The sequence below is a fragment of the Falco biarmicus genome, chromosome 5 (genome assembly GCF_023638135.1).
Source record: "Falco biarmicus isolate bFalBia1 chromosome 5, bFalBia1.pri, whole genome shotgun sequence".
In the NCBI taxonomy this organism is placed as follows: domain Eukaryota; kingdom Metazoa; phylum Chordata; class Aves; order Falconiformes; family Falconidae; genus Falco; species Falco biarmicus.
This window is the reverse complement of record NC_079292.1, coordinates 20,236,651-20,252,631: the sequence shown is the minus strand read 5'-3', so window position 1 is coordinate 20,252,631 and position 15,981 is coordinate 20,236,651.

The following is a 15,981-nucleotide window of genomic DNA, read 5'->3' as shown; positions in this document are numbered from 1 at the left end:
GCTCTGGCTGGAGATGATGCATCACCTGCCACCTGTGATGATACAAAAACATTGCAGTGTGGCTTCTCAGCAGCACTGGCCACCTCAAGCAAAGCCTCAGGTGTCTGCTGGGCTCCAAGTCCCACAAACTGGCGGGCCAAGTTCAAGGTCAGGGTCCTTATCTGCAGGGTGCACCACAGCCCTGCCCAGCACAAGGAGCCTGAAGCTCTGGGCTAAGGCCATGTGACTATGTTGTTCCTTGGACACAGTGACACTGTCCCTAGCCAGGGTGAGATGTGTCGGTTTAGGGACAGTTTGCTGAGAACTCACCTGGCTCCCCTCCCAGCCTCACTGCCTCCTGCTCTGACCACCGCTGCTCCTTGCTGGGCCACCTCTGCAACCGTGGTACAGAGCAGTCTGGACATTGACAGAAGACCTACAGCACTTATCCCTGACATTGTCCTTCCCAAGGTGAGTACCCAGCAGCTGCACTCGCCCACCAGCACTTCTGGTGCACATGCAATAGTTGCATTTGGGGTCTGCTTGGACCCAGCATCTCTGGGCTGCATTCTGCCTCTGCACTGAGTCCTACATAGCTTCTCATAGAATAAACTGGATATTTTCCACGATTCCTTCTCTGTGCCATGTCCCATATGCTGGATCCCATGCTGTCCCCTTCACAGCCATTCCTGGATGTTCGGTGCAAAGCTGATGGTCCAGGAACAGCTCTGAAAGATGGACAAATGCAGGATGAGGTCTTGTATTTTCCAACTCTTGGTGATAGCAGAAGGTGCAGCTGTCTCTTTTCCCCGAGCTCATGGTGTAGGAGCAGCTGCTGTGGGACTCTGAAATGTCAGATCTTCCTAGCTGACACAGATAAGCCTTGGGCTCTGCCAGCAGCAGCCTCTGAGCATGCCGTGGAGGCACCTCATGCTCGGTCCTCTGCTTCCTGCAGCAGAGGCTTTGATGAGTGCATGTATCCCACCGTGCATCCACCTGATTTGGGCTGTAATCTACCTGGGCAGGCAGCACAGGCATATGGTGAGGGGGATGAGGTGGCAGTCCTAGGCCACTGGCTGCAGCCTGCGCTTTCTCAAGAGCTATGTCATGCAGCACAACTGCGTCACCATCACATATAAGGCATCTCGTATCTTACCATATTTCCTGCCCTTACCACTTGTGCTGTGCTGGGAGGTGGCTCCAGAACACCACCAGCTACAGCCTATGCACAGCTCTCGGCAGCAATATCCTGCTCTGGAAACCTCCCGTGCTGATGTTTGGACACAAGCATTGTAGTCCTGCTGCTGAGGAGTCTCTGGCTAACACTTGTTGGTGAAAATGCATCTTCTGTACCAGTGTCCTGTGTTACCAGCTCCTTCTCTAGCCCGTCCTGCTGCATGGCAAACACCTCGTTTCTTGGGCACCTGGCTGTGTTGCAGTGGGCTGCTCTCAGCACCCACCTGTTGAACATGGAATCTTGGCATGTGCCTCAGATAACCCTCAACATAAGACAAACATTATTGCAAGAGTTAAGAATGCTTTTACTAGAATGCAACCATCAACAGTGCTGTGCCTAGGATCAGGCAGGTAGGTGACATAAAAAGCTTTACTTACAGCTCCCTGTATCAGCTCCCAAGTTATCTCTCTCCCTCTAACCAGATCATGCCTGTTAGGATGCTGATACAGCCTTTGGCCACAGCCCTTACTCCACCCTTTACCCTAGCTTTTGTTTTCCTCTAGAGCAGTTCGCTTTGGTGCTACAGACACCTTGGCATACTGAACTCTCCCTTGGCCTCTTTTCAGGTTCACGCTTTGACTCTTTCGCTGAATGCCAGTCTTTGTGCTTCTTCCAAGAATGCGGACCGCCTTACCTAGAGTGCAGAAATGCTGCAGGCCTCTGAGCATGGCAACATGCAGCTGTCTTGTGCCTGGTTTATGTGGAGCCTCTCAGCTTCCCTGGTGCTTCACAAAGTACAGTTAACCTGCCATGGTAGAAGACTATTCCACCCCACTGAGCATGGCCCAGCTTTTCACATGCTCAGCCTTCTGAGCCTTTCATATAGACATATTTTCAAAGTATTCTATCAGTTTGCAAAGAACCCTGAACGCAAGTCCTGACCAGCCTTACAACAAGAAACAATGGCATCTCCTTCGGGGTGGCATCACCAGCACCAAGGCATAGAATTTGTGTACTCCCAGGATTCACAAACAAGCCAAATTCTTGCAGTCCCCACTGGGAAAACAGATGCTGGTCTTCCAGATCATACCAGCCAGCTTCTCTGCCGACGGACTGGGGCCATGTGAAACAGCCCCATCTCTGCACTGCCTGCAGTTGGCAGCACCCACCCCAATCTGCTGCAGCCCAGCAAGGCTGGCCTGAGGAGGGTTCAGCCTGAATGAAGTCCAGGCACCTGGTACCTGCTCATGGTCCTTCTGAGGGTGGCTCCAAGCCCTCTTGGTCATCCTGATCCTGAGGGTGTATGTGCCACTGTGCCCTGTATGGGCAGTGAGGCACAGTGACCTTCTGCAGCCAGGCACCAGCCAGCCCAAGCACCATCTGTGCTTGACTCTGCATCGTATTCAGATAGTAATGGCAATCAGGCAAAGTCCTCAGTGACTGGAAAAAAGGAAACATCATGCCTTTCTCAACATCTATTGTTGAGAAAAACATCTATTTTTAAAAAGAGTTAAAAATAGAGGACCCTGGGAACTACCAACCAGTCAGCCTCGCCTGTGCCAGGTAAAATCATGGAGCAGATATTCCTGGAAGACATGTTGAAACAAATGGAAGACAGGGAGGTGATTAGCGACAGACGACATGGCTTCACTAAGGGCAAATCATGGCTAACCGGTCTCGTGGCCTTCTACAGTGGAGTAGCTGCACCAGTGGACAAGTGAAGAACTACAACTGTCACCTACCTAGACTTCTGTGAGGCCTTTGATATGGTCCCTCACAACATTCTTGCCACTAAATTGGAGAGATATGGGTTTGACAAATGGACTGTTAGATGGATCAGGACTTGCCTGGATGGTCACATCCAAAGAGTTACAGCCAATGGCCAGCAGGTTGAAGGAGGTGATTCTCTCCCTCTGCTCTACTCTCATGAGACCCCACCTGCAGCACTGTGTCCAGCTCTGGGGTCCTCAGCATGAGAAAGATGAAAGACACGGATCTGTTAGAGCAGGTCCAGAGGAGGCCATGAACATGATCGGAGGGCTGGAGCACCTCTCCTACGAAGAAAGGCTGAGAGAGTTGGGGTTCTTCAGCCTGGGGAAGAGAAGGCTCTGGGGAGACCTTATTGCAGCCTCTCAATATATAAAGTGAGCTTGTAAGAAAGATGGAGAAAGACTTTTTACCAAGTGCTGGAATGACAAGAGAAGGGGCAAACTGAAAGAGGGTAGATTTATGTTTAATATTAGGAAGAAATGTTTTACCATGAGCGTGGCGAGGCACTGGCACAGGTTGCCCAGAGAAGCTGAGGCTGCCCCATCCCTGGAAGTGTTCAAGGCCAGGCTGGATGGGGCTTGGAGCAACCTGGTCTAGTGGAAGGTGTCCCTGCCCCTGGCAGGGGGGGTGGAACTACATGGTCTTTAAGATTCCTTCCAGCCCAAATCATCCTGTGATTTTATGATTCTATTATTTTATCAGCAGCCTCCTCCAGCCCAGCCCTGCTCCAGATGGGCTGACATGCTCTGCACCCAGCCCAGCTGTCCTAGGGTGGCCAGGAGCTGTATCCAGATGGGAGACATGCTGCACCCCCTCAGTCTAGAAAGTGGCCATGGCTGCAGGGAGAGGTGTCAGGCTAGCTCAAGGTGATCTTGCTTTGGTGAGCATGCATGTTGGTTTCTGTACACCTCCCTGGCCTCTGTTTTCCTACATGGCTTGTCCCGAGACCTTGCCCTCTGTCATGGTCACCCTAGGAGGTCTGCTGCCTCCAGTAAGCCCTCTCCCCTTGCTGAGGGGTGCAGCAGCACCATGGCCCAGACACTTGCACCTCTGTCCCCTCCCTGCAAGCCCCTGCAGACCCCTGTGGGGGGTACCCATTCCTGCACCTGACAGGCCACCCTCCACCAAAGGGTGTTGGCTCAGGGGACGGCATCTGATTGCAGCCCCACTGGTGTCTGCAGGCAGGTCCTGGGCAGAGCCTCGCTGGAGGTGGCCGTCCTGGCTCTGGCAGCTCTGGGCTGGAGGCTGCTGTGTCCTGCCAGGTCCCCAGAAGAGCTTGTGTCAGCTGGGAAGGGGAAGGGGAAGGGGAAGGGGAAGGGGAAGGGGAAGGGGAAGGGGAAGGGGAAGGGGAAGGGGAAGGGGAAGGGGAAGGGGAAGGGGAAGGGGAAGGGAGCCTTGCAGCACCTGGCCATTACACGCTGCAGTGGTCTGGCCTCCCCAAGAGAGTTCATTTCTGTAGGGAGCATGCGGCACAGGCCTTTCTGGATGTCTGGTTAACCAGCTCCCACAGGGGCCAGCATCTGTCCCGGGTACCGTGTGAGATGCCATTGTGCAGCTTGGCGCTGTGTGAGCACCATGAATCCCCTGGCAGCACTGCAGGGTGGGTGAGCCATCCTCCACATGCCAACAGTCCCTGTTGGGGAGCTACCCTGTCCCCCACGTGCCATACCATAGGCCGTCTCCAGCCCAGCATCACCAAGCCAGCAGATCCTCCTGTGGACAGGCTTGTAAATGGAAATCATCTGCCCTTAGAAGGGGGAGCTTGTAGGGAGACAACTGAGCTAAGTAGAGTGAGGTGTTTGGGACAGGACTAGCTTGGGATGGTGTGGGGAGACAGGAGGCTGGCAGAGGAGGACAGTGGCAGACCTGGATGTGTCGGGCACACTCCCTGCCCTGTGACAGGAACGAGCACTTGCCGCCTGCCTCCCCGGGTTCTGCTGGCAGCTCCTGCCCCTTCCTGCTGCTTAATCACCATTCTCTATGATAATGAAGCGACAGCTCCTTAAGGGAAACATGCCTGCTAATTAAGACCTTAATTTGGTGACACTGCACATTTCCAGAGGCTGCTTCTCTGCCTGCCTGCCTGCAAGGACATCCTCTCTGGGCCTGGACATGGCACAGCACCGCTGCCCTTATGCCCTGGCCCGTGCTAGAGCCACAGGCCCCCACTGCCCCAGGCTCTCACCACAGAGGGTGGTGGAAAGGCTTCCACGCAGCCCCACCTCAGCCAGCATGACGCTGGAGAGTGGGATGCCCTGTCTGCAGAGCAAGGACACGCAGGGCTGTATGCATACACGCGCAGGGTGGTCTCACCTGGGCTGTGCACTCCTGCAGGCAGCGTTCACTGTGGGCAGCGCTTGCCGTGGGCCATGCACACGCATGGGCAGTGCTCACACGGAGGGTGCTCGCTGCCAGCTGTGCACGCACACAGGCAGTGCTCACCACATCCTACATGCAGTGGCGGACGCTGCTCGTTTGGACAGCATGTCTCTTCACCGTTCACTCCGGTATGCGTGTCGCTGGTTCACCTTAAGTCTTGCTCTGCTTGGCAAGGAGCGGGCTGATGTCTCTGGCATGTGTCATGACAGACTCAGGGCTGCGGTGGCTGGGGCCAGGTAAGGGAAGAGGCAGCTGGTCAGCAAAGAGTGGGTCAGTGCCACCACAGACATACCGTGAGGGCTGCCTGCAAGTGGTCAGATGAGGCGGCGGCAGCTTGGGACCCGCTGCCGCCACACCGTCCCTTTACAGCAGGTCTGTGGGAGCAATCGGAATGCTGAGGTCTATGGGCTGTGCTGGTGAGGGTCTCTGCTCCCTTGGATGGCAAGGTTAACAGGTGCAGGCAGGTCATTGCACCCCACAAGGGCTTTGCACAGGCAGCACTCTCAGCCCGTGCCTCTTCCCTCTAGGAAGGTGTACTTCAGATGGCACAAGCACAGATCATGGCAGAGGTTTCCACTTCCAGGTCCTTGCTGTCATGCTCGGCCACAGCAGAAGGGCCTCCTGCTCCCTTTGGGTCCATGAAACAGAATGCAGTGAGGCTGAGGAGGCACCATCTCTGCCACCTGGCAATGACAGTTGCAAAGGGTATTTCTGCAGGGACTGGCTTTGGCCGAGCTAACCATGGTTTGTCACCCTCTGTGCTGCACCAAAGCACTCTGCCTCGCTGGTGCAGGCTGAAAGAGACCAGCAGGCAGACAAGGGGCTGCACGTGAGCCAGCAGCTTTGCCAACCAAGGGACCAGGAGCATCTCCCCTGGCTGCCCACTTGCATGTTGGCACAGCACGGCTTGGCATGGCATGGTGCGTGAATGCTGCACGGGCATCCCACAGCCATCGTGGGGGACACTGGGCTCAGGGAATGGTGCCCTGCCACCAGGTCCTCAGTGTGCGCACAGGGCCAAGAGGTGCACAGCTTCTGCCTGGAACACAGGCACCCAGCGACCTCACAGCAGAAAAGGAGTCACTGTATGATGTGGGCTGTGGGGTACAAGAGTCCCCGCTGGGGGTGGTGGGTCAGGAACTTCATGAGTGCTGTCTGGCAGCACGTGCGGGGCGTCTGAAGCAGGGGCAGTTGGTAACTCTGCTCATGTCCTGAGAGAACGAAGGTCGTTGCCCCTTCCCACAGCAAAGCCCAGCCCCAGAGAAGGATGGGACCTGCTGCATAAAGCTGACAGCAGCCTCTCCCCTCCTGGCAGCGTGCTAATTAGTGAGGTGCTAAACCCTGAATATTATTCATTGCTGTGATTACACATTCAGATAAGCACGAGTCGTGCAGTTATTGCCATGTGATTACAGCTCACTCTGGGATTAATCAGGTATCTCTTTCCCTCAGAAACCTTGGAAGTCAGTCGCAGTGCTCTGTAGGAGCAGCCAGTGGGTGAGGAGGCAGCTGCCAGGATGGAGACAGAGATGGACAGGGGTGGGATAGGTCTGGAGACCGTGCTGGTGACAGGGATGCGAACAGTGGTCAGGATGAGGACAGAGGTGGGAATGGATCTTGGGCTGGGGACAGAGATAGTGATGGTAATACTGGGAAGGGCAAGTGAGTGGGGCAGGGAGGGAGATAAATGAGGGGAGATCTAGCACAATTTGGCTGCGGGGGGACATATTAACACAGCAGGCTGCTATGAGACCATAGCACAGTTTGTTCAGCATGCTAGTACACAGTTCAGGACACAGCTCTGCAGCTCTGGGACTCCCAGAGCAGCGCGGGCACCATTCCTGGACACGGAGGAGCCCTTCTGAGTGAGCAGAGTGACCCTCTGCAGACCACACCAGAGAGAGCAGTTTTCCCACACCCCAGGGAGGAGCATGCAGCGGGTGCTCTGGACATGCTTGGAGGCAGCTGTTCAGAGCAGGGTGGGGGCTGCATCTCTTCCATGTGAGCGCTTGAGAAGTGACATACCTGGGCACACCAGTGCTGCGGACATGAGCGGCAGGATCCTTGGCATCCCTCCCTGGGGGACAGAGGACCCTTGCCTGCTGGGGTGCATTGCCAAGGGGCAGCAGAACACAAGGCAGGCAGCTGGGGAGCAAGCATTGGCTCATGCCAGAAAATGAGCCGTTGACCCAGACCCTGCTGGCACAAAGGCACTGCCTTACATCTGCATGCCTCTCCGGGGAAGATGTAGCTGCTGCTGTCATAAGCCCAGGGCATGAAATGCCCCAGGAACCAAAGCTCTCCTGGGCTGTGGGACAAGGGCCACAGCTGTCTACCTCAGGGTAACAGCCATGGAGAGAATGTGTACAAGGGAGCTGCTCAGTTTCCCCAAGAAACAGAGACTGCAGAAAAGGGGCAACATGCTACAGCATTGCTGAACATGATGTAACTGCCCAAAATCTGCTTGGACTCAGCTCCAGGGACAGCGTGCGTACCAGTCTCCTGTACATACATCAGATTGCATCTGGGCACAGTGTTCCCCTCCTCACCATCTCTCGTGTAGGCACATCCTGGCATGCTCACATGGATACTGAGTACAAAGGAGACGCAGATGGGGCATGCTGCCAAGGCTGCCTGCCTGCCTGGCTTCCTAATCCAGCAGTGCTGGGCAATTATGCCTCCCCCAGTCTCTGCCACAACTAAAGCTTTACATGGCACCTGCTTCCAGTAAAACATAGGCAGACCCATAGCATCAGCCTGCAGGGCAGCCAGTGAGCACAACCCTATGCCATGGGACCATCCTGGGCACAGGCTGTGGCATACAAACCCATGAAACAATTGGGAACACAATCCTAATGGGCAGCATTTGCAAATGGAGCAGAACCTTGAGCCCAAGGCACTGGGAACTGTGCATTCACACCAGCCCAACCCTGGCATCACGACACAGTGACAACGTTACGATGCCCAAAAAGCATGCACTACCACAGCCAGCTCACACCATCCTTCCTGTTGCCATCCCCATGAACCTTAGGAACTACTCTGGTAACTTCAAGGTCTCACCTGTGTCTCAGGTCAATTGATTACGTGGGCCAAAAGCCTGGTTGATATCAACATACTTCAGCTTTGGCACCCAGGGCATCTGATCAGCAATGAAGTATATAGGCAAGGCTCCCCCCGGGCAGCTGTGCCCATTCCTCTGGGAGCCGAGGTCACTCCACACTACATCGCTGCTTGCTCCAGGCATAAGCACATCCATAAACTGCCTTTGCAGTAACAGCCACAGGAGAGCAGGAACATGACAAGAAAACCGGACCCTGGAAAAGCCACACACTACTACATTGCAGAGACAGCCACCCCTAGGGCAGGCACCAGGGCACAAACCTCACACAGTGGTCCTGTCCCCCAGCTCCTGGCCGTGAGTCTCAGTCATCACACAGGGTGGCACAGGACCAGTGCTGAGCAAAGGGAGTCGCATGGACAGGGAAGCTAGTCTGCTGAGCACCCCATGGACTGCACCCCAGGGAGCCTCACAGGAGCAAGTCGCACAGGACGGCGCTTTGAAGCACACTCCAGCTGCACACTTGCTCTTGCCATTTACGTACCCACTTGTTCTTAAACAATACATAAACAGGCACTTTCTTCTTCTGGCTACAGGTCTTCCAACTGAGCGGTGGGGTAAATCAGCCTGCAGCCGCTGGCTGTGGAGATCTGCCCCTGCAGAACACTGGCTGGGGGGAAGGGATACATGCTGCTCATCATGGGATGGCAGCCAGTGGCCATGCAGGAATCCCCACAGACACAGATCTGTGGTTGCAACTAGTACCCCTGAGCTGAGCACAGCAAAGCAGCCCTGGAACCCTGCAGACTCCATGCCACAGCACACACCAGTACCACCACAGGGCCAGACCACCCTCCCCCAGCCACCCTCGCTGCACACCATCCATTGTGGGCATGGCTCCACAGGGGAGATGCAGCACTTCTGCTTCGGTTGCAGCTATTCCTCGCCCATCCAGGACAGCTGGGCAGGGTTAAATCCCCAGCCCTCTGCTTCTGCTCGTCAGGGGGCTCTTAGGCTGCAGCACTGGGTATGCTAGGCTGCTCCTGTGGGCCTAGGAGACAATAGGGGAGCAAAGAGGATCTCAGGTCTTAGCAGCAGCAGATGCCTGCAGCTCAGGCCCATGGAGGAAGAGGGACTTTACATGTCAGAAGAAGAAGACTTACATGCGTGGGGCTGGTTTCCATTGTGGTTCAGAGTGCAGAGGAGAAACGTGGGTCTTTCACACCCCAGACCCTTCTTGCATGAGGCCATGTGCTCAGGAACTGAATCACCTGGACAGAAGTACTGAAACTGCTCCAAAACAAAAGCCTTGTGGTTCAGCTTTTCTGCAAAAGAGGGCAGAAGCCCCAGGAACCAGAACAAGCCCCATGGGGACCGAAAGCCTTTGCAGCACCGCTAGCTAGCACGTGCAAACTCACTGAAGTACACACAAGAAATACAATGCAGGGGGAGACATGCACCTGAACTGGGAGAGGAGTGGCTGGACAGCAGCCCTGCAGAATGGGGTCAGGGGGTGCCGGTTGGCAGCAGCTCAAGAGGAGCCAGCAGTGTGCCCTGGCACCAAGAGGGCAAACCACATCCCAGAGTGCATCAAACACAGCAGAACCAGCTGGTCAAGAGAGAGGACTGTCCCACTGTATTCTGCGCCGGTGCGGCCTCACCGTGAGCACTGTGTGCAGTGCTGGGCCCCACAATTTAAGAAGGATGTGAAGATCCTCAAATGCATCCAGAGGGGAGGGCAGCAGAGCTGGTGAAGGGCTGGAAGGCACGTCCTGTGAGGAGCAGCTGAGGACTCTGGGTTTATCTAGTTTGGAAAGAAAGAGGCTGAGGGGCAACCTCATTGCTCTCTGCAGCTTCCTGAGGAGGGGACGTGCAGAGGGAGGTGCTGAGCTCTTCTCCCTGGGATCTGGGGACAGGACACCTGGGAACAGTTCAAAACTGCATCAGGGGAGGTTCAGACTGAACATTAGGAAACATTTCTTTGCCAAGAGGGTGGTCAAACAGTGGAACAGGCTTCCTGGTGAGGTGGTTGATGCCCCAAGCCTGTCAGCGTTGAAGAGGCATTTGGACAATGCCCTTAACAACATGCTTCAACTGGTGGACAGCCCTGAAGTGGTCAGGCAGTTGGACTAGATGATTGTTGTAGGTCCCTTCCAAGTGATTATGCTATGCTATGCTATGCTATGCTATGCTATTGTACCTGCACAGGGCCAGCTCAGCCATAAGGTTTGGGGGGAGGGGGCTGCAGGAGAGGGCAGGGAGTACCAGATGAAGGCTGTCCTGAAGGCAGCAGTGAGGACAGCAGGGACAGAGGCAGGCCCTGCAGTCATGTTCAAGTGTCCAGAGACCTTGATGCAGCAGCCTCTATGGTGTGAAGCCATGGTGTGGCTGCCTGGTCTGGAGAGTCAACTGGTGGGCTGCAAACCAGCTCAGCAGCTGTGGGCAGACACTCTGTACAGGACAGCATCATGGGCCAAGGACAGGGTGTCACTGTCCAGCAAATGTCACAGGCTGCCTGGAGTTGCTTCCATCCCACAGCTCCCCAAATGCCAATGCAAGCCCAGCAGCAGGCTGCCGGACCCTCATTCCCAGCCAGCACAGACAAGCTCCAGTGTCCACTGCACCACTAAGAAAAGTCAGGCATCAAAAAGGCAGAAAAAGCTCATGGTGCAGAGATAACCTGCCATCCCCGCAAAAGATGTCATGGAGCAGATTCCCCAGCCTCCCTTGCCCTGTGCTAAATCCTCTCCTGCAGCATGCCTCTCCCCATGCCCAGGGTGATGGACCAGCACTCACTGTGATACATGGGATTATTACACTGAACACTGAGACATTAAATATTGAGCAGCAGTTAAATGCTCATTAGATAGATTTAAACATTGAGACCCAAAGAGCCATTAAATATGCAGAGTGCAGGGTGGGGGAATCTGATGATTGACTGCACACCAACTCCTTTGTGCAGAGCTGCTACAAGCTTCCCAGCCTGTTTGAAGTCTCTCTGCTGTAGACGTGTCTGCTTCATCTTCTGAAATGTTATCTCACAGCAGCCTCACACAGCTGCAAAAGGTGGGGGAGAGACAAGCTCTAGGAAGCAGCAGGGTGTGGAAGAGCAGCTCAGCATGATGAAGAAAAGAACATAGCTCTCCACAGGGTGACCCTAAGCAGAGAGCAATCTCCTCACTGGTCTTACTACAGCCAGCTGTGGTGGCCTCAGTGGCAGTGCTGGAGCTCTACAGGCAGCTGTGGGGCTGTGCAGGGCCAGAGCCTTCCCCTTGGGCCAGAAAGTCCTGGAGGCACAGCATGGCACAGGGCAGGTGGACTTCTGGGCTCCACGGCACCCTGCAAGTTTTCCTCTCACCACCCCACCCTGCTCTGCCCTTACAAGCACCCAGACCTCTCCACTCCCAGTGCCCCCCAGCACAATCCTCAGCACCCCAAATGCACTCTGACAGTCATACAAGCTCTGACCCCACTCCACAGCCGCTGCCTCAGCACCCAGGTTCAAGCATCAAATGCCCCAACCCAGACCCCCGAGGACACAAGGGCCCCCACAGCCTATCCCGGGGAGCCTGCTCCAGGCAGCAATGCAGGGGGCTTTCTGGAGGTCCCTGACTGTGGCCCTGTAGCTGTTTGAGGCCCTACATGTCCCACTGCAGGATGCACGTCTGGGGGCACAGATCACCCACCTGCTCCAGACAGAGCAACAAGCAGCATCAAGCAGCACCCCCAGTCCTACCACCAAGCCTGGGAAGTGGCTAGGAGAGGGCCTTGCATGGCCTGGCCAGCTTGTGGGCTGGCTGCAGGCTGCGGGCATCAGTGGTTTTTGGAGAGGGTGGTTAGCTAAAGGAGAAAAGCTGGGCTGCCAGAAGCAGTTTCTTCCCCTGTAACACCTTTCCCTGAATGCATTGTCCTTCAGCCTGCCATCTCCAAGGCGTTCTCAGTCTGCCACACTTCCCAAGCCCATTCCTCTCCCCTCAGCATGTTCTCTTCTCTCCTCACTTCTTGGATCACCCACCGGGCAGAATCTCAGCCCAGAGGGCCCCAACAGCCTCCTGCAGCACAAAACTGCACTTGGCTCCCATTTGGGAAAACTCCCAAGTTCCCATGTTACTTTGGCTGGCACTGAGAATATCCTGCTCTGTTCCTGACAGGCCATGGCACAGCATCAGTGCTGTGAGCAGCCAGCATTGTCCTACGGTCTGCTTCCTCCTTCTGCTCCTACTCATTCACCTGCACTACCAGACTGCTTTGCAGGAAAACGATCTTCTTGCATGACATGCAAGCTGCTTTATTTAAAGATCAGTCACAAATTATTTTTGCCAGAGCCCTAGCGCCAGCCTGTGCCTGCAGTTTGTGTTCGAAGGCCTGCCTGCAGCACATCTTCTCCACCGCCTGGCAATGGGGCTGCGTACTCTAGGGAGCAACTGGCAGTACAGAGCTGCACAGGGGCAGGCAGGGCTGCAGGACAGGGTAGGGGGGGGCTGTGGGACATCAGCAGAGCTTGGTTTGCACAGCCGCAAGAATGCAAATTATGGAGGTAGGAACAAAGTGGGGGGGTGGAGGGGCCTCTCCAGCTTGCAAAAGGGAGTGCCCCTTCAGTGCTGTGAGTTTGCAGGGGAAAGGGGGGCCATGTCTCAGGGAATGGGACTGTTTTGCCTTGGAAAGGTGACCGGCTAATCCTGTCCTATCCTGTGGTTCAGGGAAGGGCACCTGGATGCTCTCTGCTGTGGTACAGCCCTCCAGGAGCGTAGCTGCAGCCCCTGGCCAAGCTTCCCTGGCCCCTTCTGCCACTCACTTTCCAGCTCCCCGCCAGCAAGGGCCATGCAGGGACAAGTGTTGGTAACCCTCCTTAAGGCAGCCCAGAGGAGTGGTGGCACAGGGCTGATGCCTCAGCACCTGGGGCAGAGGCAAAGCCATCTACCTCCCGGTGAGCCTGCAGGCCGGCAGGCCAGCTGCAGCCCTGCTCAGTGCCAAGTCACGATTCCCAGGCATAGGACAGATAAACAGCTGCTGGCCAGCATGTCTGTGCTGGTGCAGGGGAGCGGCCTCTTGAGGACAGGGGCAAGCACGGGCCCAGGGAGCACAGCCTGGCCTCTGGCAAGCCCCTTGGCAGCCAGCCAGACCCAGCTGCAGTGCCACAGGACGGGCAGCACCTCAGCTTCCCAGCCCACAGCTGGAGGAACAGCAGCGGAAGCAATTCTGAGCAGGGCTGCGTGACAGCCTGGGTGGCCTGCTGTCAGCCAGTCCCTGCCACACTCCGTCCGGCACCTACATGGCTCTGACTCGCACATCCAGGTCAGCATCTGCGCAACCTAGAAAGTCTCTGAACATCCAGGGAGAAACTTGCCCCCAAAGCTGGGACGGGTCCATGCCTGGTTCTGGGCACCACGCTGCCTGTCCCGCAGTGCCGGGCGCTTGCTCTTTCTCACCCACACCAGAGGCACAGGCACAGTTCCTGCACCGAGATGGTATGACAGGCAGCACAGCGTGAGGCCCTGTGCCAGCTGCATGCTCTCCGGGTGGGGAGGCGAGTGCGAGTGTGAAGATGGCGAAGTGGGAGCAGCCAGCCAGCTCTGGATGGGAGGGCAGGTCATGGAGGCTTGCACAGGGGTACACTGCAGGACCCCGGGGCTGCAGGACATTCTGGGCAGTGTCCATACGCAGCCGGAGGGCAGGTCATGGATTGACTCGGGCTGGGAGAGGAACTTTCTCTTGTGCTCAAACAGAACCACACAGTAAGCTCATTTCACTTTAACCTTTCATTTTCAGGCTGCTGTGTGGGTGAGATGACAACCCAGGCACTAGTTTTGTGGAGGGAAGTGGGCGTTCAGCTTCTCTGGGGAGACCTACCCAGATACAAGGGGTGCCAAAGGCTGCACCCATCAGTGCATGCTTCCAGAGGAGGGCAGGGCTGCTCTGTGAAAGCTGTGAGGGAAGAAAACCCCTCCCGCAAGGAGCAAATGCACCTGTCACAGCCCCGGCACTAGGCAGGAAAGACACCAGATCCTTCTCCAAGTCCCAGCAACATGAAGCATCACCCCATTCCCATGCAGCCAGTCCCAGGCTCCTCCACAGCTCCAGCACCCTGGTCCTCCTCTCTGCCCAGGTCTGCCCTTTGGACGCCACCCAGCATTGCTGGAAAAGACAGCCCTGCCTCGCTGGGTCTGGGCACACTGCTACATAGCTGTGCAGGGCTCACACAGCAGAACCTGCACCAGGCCACACACATGGGGTGGCAGACCCCTTCACCCCTCATAGCCATCCCCACAATGCTCTGCAGCCTGGGATAACTGCAGCCAGCTGCACCCTGCTTATCAGCTGTGGCAGGCACCGGCTCCCCTGACACAGCTTATGCACAAACTCAGCCATGAAATGGGTGCAGATGGCAGGGGCGGGTGCCAGGTGGCAGGGCAGGATGGGACAGCGTGGGTTTACAAAGGGGAAATGGTGCTTAACCAACCTGATAGCCTAGTAGGACAAGATGATGGGCTTGGTGGATGAGGGGGGAGCAACAGATGTTGTTTACCTCAACTTTAGTAATGCTTTTCATACTGTCTTCTGTAACATCCTCATAGGCAAGCTGATAAGCTATGGATTAGGCAAGCAAACAGTGAGGTGGACTGAAAATTTGCTGAAAGGCTAGATCCAGAAGGTTGTCACTAATGGTACGAAGTCCAGATGGAGGCCAGTCACTAGTGGAGTACCTCAGGCATCAATACGGGGGCCAATATTGTTCAAATTCTTCATCAATAACACCTTCATTAATAACACCTTCATTAATAATTTGGATGATGGGGCAGAGCACACCATCAGCAAGTTTGCAGATGATTCAAAACTGGGAGGAGCGGCTGATAGACCAGATGGGTGCGCTGCCATCCAGAGAGGAGATATAAGCTGGAATGTCATGAAGTTCAACCAACAGAATGCAAACTTCTGCATGTAGGGAAGAATAGCCTCATAGCACCAGTGTATGCCATGTGTCATCTGGCCAGAAAGCAGCTTTGCCAAGGACCTGGGGGTTCTGGTTGATGCCAAGCTTACCATATACAAGCAATGTGCCTTTGTGGCAAAGAAAGCCAACAGCATCCTGGGCTGCAACAGGGGCATTGCCAGGAGTGAGGTGTTCCTTTCTCTACTCACCACTGGTGAGACCACATCTAGAGTGCTGTGTCCAGTTCTGTACAAGGAAGACATGGACATACTGGAGAGAGTCCACCAAAGGGCCATTCTGATGATTAAGTGACTGGAGCATACATGGAAAGGAGAGGCTGAGAGAGCTGGGACTGTTTAGCCTACAGAAGAGAGCTCAGGGGGACCCCATTAATATCTGACGGGAGTGAATGAAAAGGGACCAAGGTTCTTCTCAGTGCTGTCCAGTGACAGGACAAGAGGCAATGGACACCAATTAAAAAACACGAAATGCAGCTTGAACATGAGAAAACATTTTTTTTACTGTGTGGGTGACCAAGCACTGAAACAGGTTGCCTGGAGCAGTTGTGGAGTCTCCATCCTTGGAGGTATTAGAAATCTGACTGGTCATGGACCTGGGCAACCTGCTTGAGCAGGGGATCAGACTAGATGGCCTCCAGAGGTCCCTTCCAACCTCAATAACCTTGTG